The sequence below is a fragment of the Balaenoptera acutorostrata genome, chromosome 16 (genome assembly GCF_949987535.1).
Source record: "Balaenoptera acutorostrata chromosome 16, mBalAcu1.1, whole genome shotgun sequence".
In the NCBI taxonomy this organism is placed as follows: Eukaryota; Metazoa; Chordata; class Mammalia; order Artiodactyla; family Balaenopteridae; genus Balaenoptera; species Balaenoptera acutorostrata.
Window position 1 is genome coordinate 71,077,760 of NC_080079.1, and position 13,291 is coordinate 71,091,050.

Below are 13,291 nucleotides of genomic sequence, written 5' to 3' on the forward strand. Positions count from 1 at the left end.
ATTTTATTTCTATTAAACAAAAAGAGGCACATGCCGTTTCCAACCACAAAACTGACCCAAGAACTTAGAGCTACCTGCTCACACCGGATTTTGCCTCTCCGATCCTGTCACTCAATATCATTATAAGATTATGAAAATAAATAAAGTCTGCATTTCCCTGGTAAATGACTTGTGGCCAGGAGTGACCAAATACCAAATAAATTTGTCTGCAGCTGCAATCAGAGGGGAAGAGGAAATCAAGTCAAGTGGCATTTGCTAATGTTCTGTAAAACAAAGCAAAACAGCAAAGGGAAATAGTGTTCAGAATCATCGCTTCACTCCTGTTTCATTGGCCGATGCTGGTCTGCTGGCCACACCTAACCCACAGCGTGTCTGGGGTATTTACCTCCTTCTACCCTTTGAAGCTGAAGCTTAGTGCTACTTCCAGGGCTCCTGTGGCTCCGGGCTCCCGGGTAGCAAGGATTTGGGGAGTTTCCCTGCCCATCCTGGATGGACACCTCCCTTGGTCCCAGCTGGTTCCCACAACATAAAGTCTCTCCTCGTGCAGAATGTTCCTGCCGAGGCTTCCCTGCCCCAGCAGTGCACCGAGCAGAGGTAATGATACCTGGGTTGCAACGTGAAAGGGCATCTGAATTCCACAGAATCGAGCGGGAGGGAGAGCAGGCGTGACCACACCCAGGACCAGGTGGCGGCCCAGGCTGGTTGTGCCGGCAGGCTCTGCTGCGGGGAGCGGGGTACAGTGGCAGGGCCGTGGTGCGGGGCTTGCCTTTCTGAGTAGAGGGAACCACAGAAGGGGAGTGGGGCGGAGGCCGTTCTGGGAGATGACTCTGAGGATAGTGCCCAGAAAAGATGGTGGCAGACGTTCCGTCAGAAACCGTAATCTGAGAGAGGCTACGCGTCTTTCATTCAAATTACCAGGAGCGTTCTGGAACAGAAAACAATGAAAAGAAGTTCAAAGGTGTAAGCGAGATGGAAGTTGTCTTTTAAACTTTGGGTTTGTTTGTTTGTTTGTGTATTTATTTATGGCTGTGTTGGGTTTTCATTTCTGTGCGAGGGCTTTCTCCAGTTGCGGCGAGTGGGGGCCACTCTTCATCGCGGTGCGCGGGCCTCTCACTATCGCGGCCTCTCTTGTTGCGGAGCACAGGCTCCAGACGCGCAGGCTCAGTAATTGTGGCTCACGGGCCCAGTTGCTCCGCGGCATGTGGGATCTTCCCAGACCAGGGCTCGAACCCGTGTGCCCTGCATTGGCAGGCAGATTCTCAACCACTGCGCCACCAGGGAAGCCCAGGAAGTTGTCTGTTTTAACTCCAAAATGCTTGTGTATATTCCATACTGTCTGCTCTTGACATTTGCGAGAAAGCTGTTTCCCAGAGGCTTACACGGAGATGACTTGTTTGTAACAAAATGCTCCAGGAGAGCTCTTTTCTCTCTTTGTCATCTGATTTTTTCTGTAGCCCTCTCTAGCCCTTGTTTCCACTTCTGCTCCTCTCAAAGTAACCTGCGTCTTTGAGTGGCTCACAGGGTCACTGCTGCCTCCGACGAATCAGCCTCTGGGCTGGGAGCCAAGTTCATGCAATTTCGTGTTTACAAATGGCCTTGTTGCATCTGCCGGCCTCAGTCACAGTTGGTGGGCCGGTGGCCACACTGGCTCTGGCTGTGCCCCCGGGGGAGAGTGTCTTGTGTTTTCTACTGTCCCTTCTCTAATCAGGGTCATTATGTTCTCATTTCCTCGAAGGCTGCCACTGATTGAGACTTCTGTCTCATGAAAGAAAGTAATTGAGTTGGTGTCTTTGCCATGAGTGTGCATCGACTTCTAGAGCAGCTGCTATGAAAGGAGAGTGGAGCTTGGGTGCAGTGAGCAGGCTTGGAAGCAGCGGGGTGGGGTGGGGGGGCCCTGAGTCTTCCTCTCGCTGCATCCTCGCGGTGCCTGGAAACTGTGTTCAGCAGGCTGCCTCTGCTCTGCTGAAACACTTCCTGCTCGTTTCAAGATCTGCTGTTTAGTTGATAACTTCATTGCTGTCCTGGACACTTGACTCCTTCACAGAGATTTTTACAGTGTCTGTGGGGTCCCTTTGCTAACGGAGAGCAGAACTGCATACAGCAGTCAGCACGATGCATAATACCCAGGTGGAGAGAAAGGATGCTGGCCGCTTGCTGTTAAGTTTCCAAATCTCCCTTTTCTTTTCGCCCTGGTTTGATTTTTCTTTGTTTCAGGAAACATTAGCATATAAAATTCAATTTGGCTTTCCTCCTTCCTCGATTAGAAGTTAATGAATTTTATTGGTATTTGATCTGACCACAGGCTATTTCATTAGCTGAATAAAAGTTTCATTAATTTTCGTGATCTCATAATTACACCGGATGGTAGACTCTGGATGGTGTGAGCAGGTAGTAAAACTGTCCACATGCAGTTTCATCTTCTGTGTTTCCCCTCGAGATGGGCAGTGTGGTCCTGATGATTTACATAACTACTTAAATATGGGTTGCAAAGCAGCATCTAAAATCGGATACTGTCATTGTTCTCTGGGTAATCAAAGGCTGCTTCTCTGTGGGGAGGGCCTGCCTCCAGAAAGGGGGCCCCCTGGGGCCTTGTGGGAATGGGACAGGTGAGAAGACACTCAGACAAATCCCGTCGGGCACCTGGAGAACTTGACAGGCTCTGATGACACAGGCAACTCATGGTTCCCTTGGCATTTCTTTTTCATAAAAGAAAGGATTTTAGATCCATCATATGAACATGTTAAAAATACAAATAATGCTTTGCTTCTGCTGGTAGCTTTTAAGATAAGTAGAAGAAATGATTATACTAAATGGCATTTGAATTGTACAGCTAAAACCGAATTCCATCTATTGCTTTACAGTGTAAAAACATTCCGAGTGACAGCGATACACACAGTGTGGGTGGATCTCACAAATGTTATGTTGAGCGAAAGAAGCCAGATCCAGAAATTCCATACTGTACGATTCTGTTCACATAACGATTACTTATGTAAAAGGAGGCAAAACTACTCTGTGGTGTTAGGAGACCAGGGTGGTTATCACCGGGGTTGTGATGGGGGTGGGGCATGAAGGGGGCACCTGGGGGGCTGCTCACGCTCTGCTTCTCATCCTGGTCACATGACTCTATTCACTCTGAATTAGCTCATTGCAAGTTGTGTACATTTTTGTAAATAGGCTGCGTTTCAATTAAAAAAAAAATCAATAGAAGGCACCTATGCGGGAAAAGAATTTTAAAAAGAATGGATATATGTATAACTGAGTCACTTTGCTGTACACCTGAAACTAACACAACACTGCAAATCAATTATACTCCAATATAAAATAAAAATTAAATTTAAAAGAATCAATAAAAGGAAATAACTTCCCACCGAGAAAGAGAGAGGATTCACATAAATTATGTCATTACTTCCTATGAAGGAGGGGTGTTGGGCCCTTGCCCTAGGGGTGATTTAGGCCTTGGAGGACCACTCTCTTGAAGGAGGGCCTGGCCCTCCGTCCTCTGAGGGGGTCCAGCATGTTCCCTCCCCTGGTGCCCTCACTGGTGGGCTCATCAGTTGGGAATGTGCCAGTGGAATCAGGGTGTATGGGAGGAAGGCGGGGAGCCCTCTTGACACTGTGATACAGAGGAGAAGCAGAAGGCAAGCAGGTCCCACACTTCGATTCATAAGAAGAAAACTGAGACGTGAAACGCGGTTTCAAAGCCAGCTGGACCCGTTGTGAGTCTGCTCTGCAGGTGGCAGTGGCCTTTGTCTCTCTTCCCACCCCTGCACTTGGATGCTGTCACAGCTGGAAGTGTCCGCGTGTGTGTGGGAGGAGATCGGAGAGGGCAGGTCACCCAGGAGGTTGTTTCATCTCCAGGGCTGAGTGACCATGTCTTTCTCTTGGGGAGAAGCCCGTCACCTCTCCTATCACAACCTGCCAATGAGGGTCTCCTCTGACTGTCTGTGTGCGGTGAGCCTCCTTCTCAGCAGCACAAGCACTGTAGGCCCGTCCTCGTGTCTCCTCTACTCAGAGCTGGCCAGTCCCAAACAGGGACATCTCAGCCTATCTGCTCTGGGGACTGACTCTCAGCAGCCTCTGAAATAAAAGGGCAGGTTAAGGTGGGAAGGTCTTTCTTCTTTATTTGCAGTGCCTTCCAATGAAGGGATTGAGCTAGGTCACTTCCACTTCAATGTTCTATGTTTTTGACTCAAACTTCTCCAAGACTTCCAGTTACACAGAGAGGCTTGAACCCATGCTCCCTTCCAAACCCCCAAAAAATGACAGTGAATGAGTGAATGAGTGAATGGGATAAACCCATGAGGACAAGGAAAGAAGTAGTGCTGAGTCTAGAAGACAGGGGACATCAGCAAAGTTTGGGCAGATGAGAGTGGGTCAGCGATTGGTAACTGAGCAACAAGACAGAGAAAGAACACAAACAAGAGGCAAGGCGATGCTGCTGCAGGGCCCCAGAGGGGCTGGAGACCCCCAGGACCTGGCTGAAATGTGTCCAGTGAGCAACTGGGTGCGTCCCTCTCCACTCCCTAGTCTTCCTCCTCCAATAACACACAGCTGGGAGAAGGAGAGTTTATTCTGCAAAGAAACCAAATCAAACTTGGGACTTAGTGATGCAAGCAAAGATAGGGATGAGGCACCCTACTAAAAAGAGGGAGAATAAGTGAAATCCTGCCTTCTAAGGGGGTGCCGCCCAAGAGAAAGATGTAGAGGTAAGAACATGTGAGGGTTTCCTGAGGAAACAATGGGGCAAGACAACCCACCATCGTGTATGGTAGAGTCCATCAGATGCCAGCTTCTATCTGCTTTTTAGCGCCTCACTTCTAGCAGACAGAGGACGCCACCAGACACCTCAGGAGAGGTTTTACCATGAGAGGCAAGAACCAAAACTGTTTAAAACAGGAACAAGAGACAATGCCAGAAGAAAAGAAAACTGTAGTGCATATCATCAAGAGATGAGAAAGGGTTTTGTATTCATGAAACAAGAACAGTATGCTATTAAAAAACCTTTGGAGAACAAGAAAGAAAGAGCTCTTGAAAATTAAAAATATAATAGCAGAAATACAAGTTCAAAAGAACATTGTTGCTTTTTATCACAATAAAAGTGTGAAAACCATCACTAAAACTAAACCCAAGGCCAAAAGAAATCACATCAGTATCCAAATTGTTACACGGACAGATTGAGGCATGTCAGTTTCTCCTGGCTGCCTGATTTCAGATGGAGTGGAGTCAGCAAGAGAACTTGTGGGTGGTCCACTGCTCTGCAAAGAGCTTCTTCAAACACAACTGGGTCATGAATAAACTAAAGATTAAGTAGGAACATGGATCCCACTGTTGTCTCCTAGTAGGTGTCTGAAAGCAGCAAGTTCAAGGTGACCACCACTGATGACGACTGTGTGAGTTTCTTCTTGCTGCCGCAACAAATAACCACAAACTTAATTGCTTAAAACAACACAAATGTATTATTTTAAATGTGTTGGGACATGGGCATGGATCTCACTGGGCTAAAATCAAGGTGTCAGCAAGGCTGCTCTCCTTTCTGGAGGCGCAAGGGAAAATCTATTCTCCTGAGCATTCAGATTGTTGGTAGACTTCAGTTCCCTGTGACTGTAGCCCCAAAGTCCCCATTTCCGTGCTGGCTGTCAGTCGAGGGCCAACCCCAGCATCGAGAAGCTGCCACCTTCCTCCACCTTCAAGCCAGCAATGGTGGGCTGAGCCCCTCTCATGCTTCAAGTCTCTCCAGCTCCTCTCCATCTTCTCCTCTCTCTGCCGTCAGCTGGGTTCTCCACTGTTACGAGCACATGCGGTTAGATTGTGCCTCCCACATAACCCAGGATAATCTCTCCATCTTGAGAATCCCCCTTTGCCACGTGATGTACTGTAGTCACGGGTCCCAGGGGTGAGGACGTGGCATCTTTGGGGGCCATTACTCGTCCTACCACACCTGAGAACATCTACCAAAATCATGATCAGACTCACATCTCACAGCTGACTCCCCTGACTGCTGCCGTGCTGTAGGTGAATTCGTGGCTGACGACTCAAAGACTAAGTGGGGGAGATAGGAGGAAGTCACTAAAGACATCAGATGTACATTTCAAAGGATGTACAGTAGGCACTTAATGCGTATTGGGATGAATGAGTAGCTTATTTATGGGGAAATCATTCTTTCTCAGCAGCAGAAAATCGCCTACTTATGCCAGCAAGCAGCTTGTGTTTGGAAGCCAGAAACTGTGGAGAGCAGGGTCCTAGGGCACAAAGGGCCCAGAGCTCCTCTTATCAGAACTGCTGAGGACACACTACGGATGACTTTGAACTGCAGTTTTGTCTGCTTTTCACTTCTGTACGATTGCAAGCTTCCTGAGACCTGGCCTACTCTGCACGTCTTGCCCTGCACGTTCTCGAGCTTCAGTAGATATAAGACACACCTGGGGAGATTGTAAAAATGCAGGTTCCTCAGCTCCATCCCCAAGGGGTCCTGACTCAAGAAGTCTGGAATGTGACCCAGGAATCTGCATTTCCACAATTAAGAACCTGCAGAACCACAATTAAGAACATTCAAGAACCTGGTGCTGGGCTTCCCTGGTGGCGCAGTGGTTGAGAATCTGCCTGCCAATGCAGGGGACACGGGTTCGAGCCCTGGTCTGGGAAGATCCCACATGCCGTGGAGCGACTAAGCCCGTGAGCCACAACTACTGAGCCTGCGCGTCTGGAGCCTGTGCTCCGCAATGGGAGAGGCCACGATAGTGAGAGGCCCGCGCACCGCGATGAAGAGTGGCCCCCACTTGCCGCAACTAGAGAAAGCCCTCACACAGAAACGAAGACCCAACACAGCCATAAATAAATAAATAAATAAATTTAAAAAAAAAAAAAAAAAAGAACCTGGTGCTTTGTTCTATGATACTCACTATGGAATGAACATTCTACTCTGGGCGAATTCTGGAAAAGTCACTTACTAGATTAAATCATGTGTTTCCAAAGACCACCTTGCACCTCTGTAGGTGGGGGATCAGAAGTGTCTGGTATGCAATGATGTGCTGAGTCCCCAAGGGCTCCAGTCCAGGGAGGCCCACTTTAAGGAGCGAGACAGAAAGTAGGAGCCAAAAGGACGTGGCAGCAGGTGAGTTGCATGGTGAACAGATAATGACCAGAGAGGAAGCAAGTCAATTTATGTGGTTGCAGAGCCACATCCTGCACGTGGAAGGACCAAGGTGGAGCCAGTAACACAGGGGACCAAGCCTGAATGTCTGCTGCCCACAGCTCAGGATGTCTTAGAAAGAAGGGCGGGACACCGGCCTGCTGGACACCGGTGCAGGCTGTGCCTGCGTGATGTTGGACCTTGATCCTGGGCCCCACGTCCCCATCACGTGGCACAGGGCCCTGCCCTTGGTGGAGCTCACAAAAAGCATCTTCTTCTTTTTTTATTTTTAAATGTATTTATTTATTTATTTATTTATTTTTGGCTGCGTTGTGTCTTCGTTGCTGCGCGTGGGCATTCACCAGTTGCGGCGAGCAGGGGCTACTCTTCGTTGCGGTGCGTGGGTTTCTCATTGCGGTGGCTTCTCTTGTTGCGGAGCATGGGCTCTAGGCACGCGGGCTTCAGTAGTTGTGTCTCACAGGCTCTAGAGCGCAGGCTCAGTAGTTGTGGCGCACTGGCTTAGTTGCTCCGGGGCACGTGGGATCTTCCTGGACCAGGGCTCGAACAGATGTCCCCTGCATTGGCAGGTGGATTCTTAACCACTGTGCCACTGGAGAAGTCCCAAGTGTCTTCTTAACTGGAAAAGGTGGTAGGCAGCAGCCAGGTGGGTATGAGCCTTGAATCTGATGCTGTAACAGGAGGATTTTCTGCTGCAACAGGAGGATTTTCCATGGCAAATAAATAAGGGAGTTGTCAACATTGACAAGATACTCTGGGCAAAAGTCAGCTGCTCTCCGAGGCCATGAGTAGAATTAAACAAAAACAAAAACCAAATTAGAGTCAAATCACACAGAACAAAAAGGCTCTTTGTCTCAGTCGAAAGCCTGTTGCATCTCAGAAGTAAAATAACCTGGATGTCAGCTCACTGGGGAGGCAGCCACCAAGGGCAGGGCAGGGCAGGGCAGGGCACAGCCCGGCTGAGTAAGACTGTAGCTGCTCCTGACATCCCAGCAACTGTGGGGTAAGAATGCGCTTAAACAGACGCGGTGAAATCGACGAGAATCCTTGTGAGAACGACTGTTTCTCAGTGTGCTTCTCTGTTGTGATTTAAGCAGCACAGATGGGAAGGAAAGGAGATTTAGGTCCATTGCATTGTTTTTTCATCATCTTTTGTTCTGATAGGGACACGCGTCATTTGCTCCACCCGCCCCCACCCCCACCCCAACACACACACACACCGTGCTGCTTATTCCCTGTGCTTTTGGAGAATTTAGCTCCATCAGAATGTTACGTGTTAGTGACAGTGGCCAGGGACATCTGTTTCAGAGGTGGGTGCAGCTCATCTGACAATTGCCTGAAGACCAGAGCTTTTGTTTCAGAGACAGACGCCAGGCCCTCCCAGGGACTAGAAGTCTTCTTATCCCATTTATGATTACTCCCAGAATTCTTTAGGGGAGTGTGTGTGTGTGTGTGTGTGTGTGTGTGTGTGTGTGTGTGTGTGTGTGTAGAAAGACAGACAGAGACAGAGAGAGACGTTTTGGAAGGTCACCTCCACAGGAATGATGGACGTACTGTCATTCATTTCAGAGCTCAAAAGTTCAACAAATTAGTCTTCAGCCAGCACCTTAGACTTTGACTGTCCTACAGCCCAGATGAGTCATCCAGGATAGAGCTCAGTAAGAAGCCCCGTAAGCACCTAATTCCTAAGAGGTGAGGTAGCCCGCTCTGTCCTGTCCCAGGGATGAGGGTGGGGATGGAGGGGAGGACAGGATGACAATTTCTCCCACTCCTTTTACCCCTAAGCGGGAGGGAAGGTGCATGGCCTTTGGCTCCTGTGTCTGTTTTCCTGCCTGTCCCGGTGGCTGAGGTGTCCCCTCCTCTCTCATGACTCACAAATCCACACTGATCGCCTGGCCCACCCAAAGCGGGGCCACCACAGGCAGGAGCACAGTCTCTGGCAGCAGAGTGCATGGGTCCAAGGTCTGATTCTGCTCCAGGGGCTGGAGAGGTCATCGAACTCCTCCTCCATCAGGTGGGCTTGATCACACCCATCCTGATGCCCAGCATGGGGATGAGGATTCGCACCTGGACAGGTGTGTGGTGGCTGGCACCATAGCCACAGCCACCTCCCCAGCTGCTGTTGGACAGTCGACCAATTAGACACGGGCAAGACCATCACACATGGACGAGTAATGGGCACACGGGACCTGACAGCCCGTCCGAGGGTCTGGATCTCCGTTGGCGTCCAGTCTAGTGGGGGAATAGACTGCCTTTGGGCCTCGCTTTGATCCAGCCCTACTGGAAGTCACACCCTCCGCCTCAATCTCAGCATGTCCCATGCTGAGGCTGGGGTGACCTCACCTCCAGAGCCCGCTTTTCTAGGGCCTTCTGTCTGCCCCCAGCACCTCCACTTTCCTGGCCACTCTGCCTCGGTGACCCCTCCTCCCCTTCACACCCTCCCTCCCCTTCACACCCTCCCTCTATCGGGAGGCCCCGGGATTCCCCTCCGGCCTGTCCCTGCCATCCTGCGGCCACCGCCCTGCGCCAACCTGAGGCCCCAGCCATGGAAGGCCAGAGCCGCCCGGAGGTCTTGCAGCCCCTCACACGCCAGGCGGTCCCAGCTGAGACATTGCTTTTAATAAACCCCTTGCTGCTCCAGACCCCTCCAGGCGGCCTCTGGTTCTCCCCCCGGCTCTCCTCCTCCAGTCCCCGCCTGCCGTCCCAACCTCATCTCCCACTCATCCACAAGGGAGTCCCCATCCAGCGGGGGTTCTGCTCTCCCATCCCCTGAACCTGCCCTTGTCCTTCTCCGGTTCTTGGCTCTGACTTGTTTCTCTTCCCTGAGTCCCTCTTCCCCCCCTCACAGACGTGGGCCTGGCCAGTCTTGCTTTTATAGAGGAATGAAGAGGCTGCTCCTGACAGGACGGCCGGCAGCAGCTCGGAATCAAGCCACTCGGCCCCAACCTGGCGGCCCACATCCATCCAGAGGCTGCACCTGCATTTCTGAGACCAATCTTGCACTTTGTTGCAGGGACTGGCCATATTCTTTCATAGCCCAGCACCAGGCCCTCCCTTTACAATCTTCTAGAGTTTAGAATCTGGACAGGACTTCAGGCCACTTAAAGCCTGCCCCCCATCCGCCCCCCACCACTTCCTACAGGTCATCATAGGGCACTGGGTGGCCCCTATTCTGTAGCCTCACATCTGCCCCGCTTCAGGATCCCTCCCCCTGTGGCATCAGTCCAGGCCCCTGGGGACTCTTCTTTGAAGGTCCAGAGAGGCCTGTAACTTGGCCTTGAGAACCACCCTCCTCACCACCCATTCCCGTCCCAGCTCACAACCACGTCTCAGGATTACGTCTTGAGCACCCTTGTCCCTGGCTCCCCTCTGGGCCTCTCCCCACTCTGATGCCTGGCCCTCCACAGCCCCCCGAGTCCTTCCCCATTTGAGGCACTGCCGTGCATAGTACAGATTCTGAAGTCCCCTTGCTGTGGGCTGAGGCAGGCTTCTCCCACTTTGCAAATGAGGGTCCCTTTTACTAAGCCCGAGACCCTCTGGGGCCCCCGCCCTGCCCCACTGTGAAAACCGGCCTCACCCACTTCCCTGGCAGGCTCAGCCCCATCGCTCCTCCACAAGCCCCTGCTTCCCACAAGCTTGGCCAGCGCTGCCCCTCTTTGGGGCCCTCTTTTGTAACATTTACCACAATGGTGCTTAAACGATTATGATCAATCATTGACTAACTTGTGATGAGTGGTTGGATGTATGTCTGCAGCGCCGTCAGGTAAGCTCCATAAAGCAAGGACGCAGAACTTCGGGTTTTTTGACCTTTGTACCCCCAGGATCCAGCACAGCTGCTCTGAGCAAATCCCGGTTCCCTGAAAACACCGCCACAGGACCTGCTGGGGGCCGAGTCCACTGTTGACGTGGTCGGGGCGGCGTGGCCTTGGCAGTTTGAATAGCATCTCAAAGAGGGGAGTCAGAGTCGGGGTATTTATGAGGATTTTGGGGGTGGGTTTAAGAGGATCTTCCAATGCTGGGGTGGGGTGTTAGTCTGGATTGGGTAAAGTTCATGATATCAGAGTTAGGATTGGAACACAGATAGCAATGTGAGGGCTTTGAGGCAAGAGGTTCAAAGAATCTTGGGGTATAAATAGTTGTGAATGTCCTTTATTGAAAGGTCTAATAGTTTAATGTTCCTTTGAATGGATTTTGCCAGGAATTTCTTGAAACACAGTTATTTGGAACTTTTACTTTGCCGGGCAGGGGTTTCCTGAGAGAACGAAGTCACGGTCACGATGACAGTAAGCTGTGAGGTCAGGTGATTTGGGTTTTCAGAATGAAGTATTCCAGATGTCCCCAAATCCCCCAGCCTTCTACGGTCACTCATGAAACTGCGGGATGGCTAACGCCGGCCCTGTGCTGCGGTATTTATGAGAGGTCCCCAGGGATGCTTGTGTTCGAGGGGGACCCCGTTCCCTCCGTTCAAGAGGTGGTCTGTGCAGGGTGCTTCTGGAGCCACCCCCCCCCCCCCCCCCGCCAAGTCCCCGGCCCAGCCTGCAGGGCCTTTTCTCTTCTCTGGCAGAGAAAATGAAATTCCTCTGTTTGAGACAACAGGATAAAGCAGAACAAAACAGAAGAAAGCCTGAGAAGGTCATAATTTGATTAAGCAGAGCAATTTTCGCTCCCTCTAGCCTTCTGCCATCTCTCATCTTTTGCAAATGCCCATGAAGGGATTTCCCCCAAAGAAAAGAGGGTTCCCTCCCGAAGAGGGATTCTATTGTTACCTTCGCAAACAAATCTTCCTCCCAACCCATCTACGTAAATAAGAATTCCATCGGTGGTTGAAAGTACTAGGTTGAACCAGAAGAAACTGTCATTGTGTAGGTCAGAATGATCAAATAGTGACAATTTCATGTTGCCCAACATGAAGATAGGTAAAAGGCTAAGATGACGAATTAATTTGAATTGCTCTTGGGAATTAATTTTCTTCCTATGACTAAACACAAAGGATTCTAGCAAGAAGTTTGAAAACAGTGCTTATCACTGTCAGCATAAACTGTAAGGATAAGAAACCATTTCAGGACCCCGACGTGGGGGGACAAGCAGAGCCTGGCTCCGTGAAGCCAGGCTGACATGAAGCAGGCTGGTTGCATCTCACTGACCCACGTCTCACGCCCTAGAGCTTCAAACTGCTCTCCGGATTCTACTGAAGCAGGTTCTTTTGCAGCTTGGAAAGGTGGGCAGGGACTGGGTTGAAGCTGCAGCTGGGAGAGAACAGAAAACCTGGCCTCTGGGCGGGTGGGAGAGTGAGAGAGCCCAGCACAGACCCAGCCTTCCTGGGACCCTGCATGGGTGGCTCGAGATGCCTCAGGTAGTAACACCAGGAGGAACCCGGCAGCAGGCCCGGGATGGGTGGGCTGCTGGGGGCACATGGTCCCAGCAAGCCCAGGCCCGGGCTCCTGGGCACTTGAGCCGTGCGCTCTGCTGTTTCCCGAGGACGCAGGCACTGGATCCTGGGTGCAGGGGATGGTTGTGGAAGGAGAGGGGGTCAGCATCAGGGAAAGGAACAGGGTAAACAAAGTCACCCCCAGTCAAGTCAACAGCCTGGCCGATGGGACGCCCCACGCTCGCCTGTGGGCACAGATGGAGCTGCCGAGTTCCCCCATCACATCGTGAGGCGCCTGCGTGTCCCCAGCTCTGTCTGGGGTGGGTGGGGGTGGGGTGGGGGTGGGGGTGGGTCCCACCCTTTGGGAGCCCCGGGCCAGGCTACCCTCAGCCTGTTCAGAGAATTAGGCAGCCTGGCTTTGCTCGGGTGTGTTTCACCTTGAGGCGTGATCTTCCCTCTGCCGGAGTCTGCTCTCTGCCTGCGCACGGCCCCATCATGGTCCCATCACGGCTGCGGAACACGGGAGCCGGAGGCTGGCTTTGTGCTCACCGCGCCCCTCCCCTCCACTGCCCGTCTCCAGCAGAGAGCCCCCTATCATGGACCAGGCCATCTGGGGCGTCCCCTTGTCTTCGCTCCTCACGGCCGCTCTTTACCTTCTAAATATCTGTAGTCCGGTCCCTCCTCTCCTCCCCGCCCCATCTTGGACCAGACACCCCACCCGGCTCACCTGCCTGTTGTAAGAGCCTCCCAACTGGTCTGTCTCTTGCTCTGCTCCC

At 51.5% G+C, this 13,291-nt stretch overlaps 1 protein-coding gene across 1 annotated transcript in view; it reads left to right on the forward strand.

Moving 5' to 3' along the window:
• Nucleotides 1-13,291, forward strand: part of RHOU (ras homolog family member U) — a 57,319-nt gene that overhangs the window by 31,583 nt on the left and 12,445 nt on the right. The gene's annotated exons all lie outside the window — the stretch shown is intronic.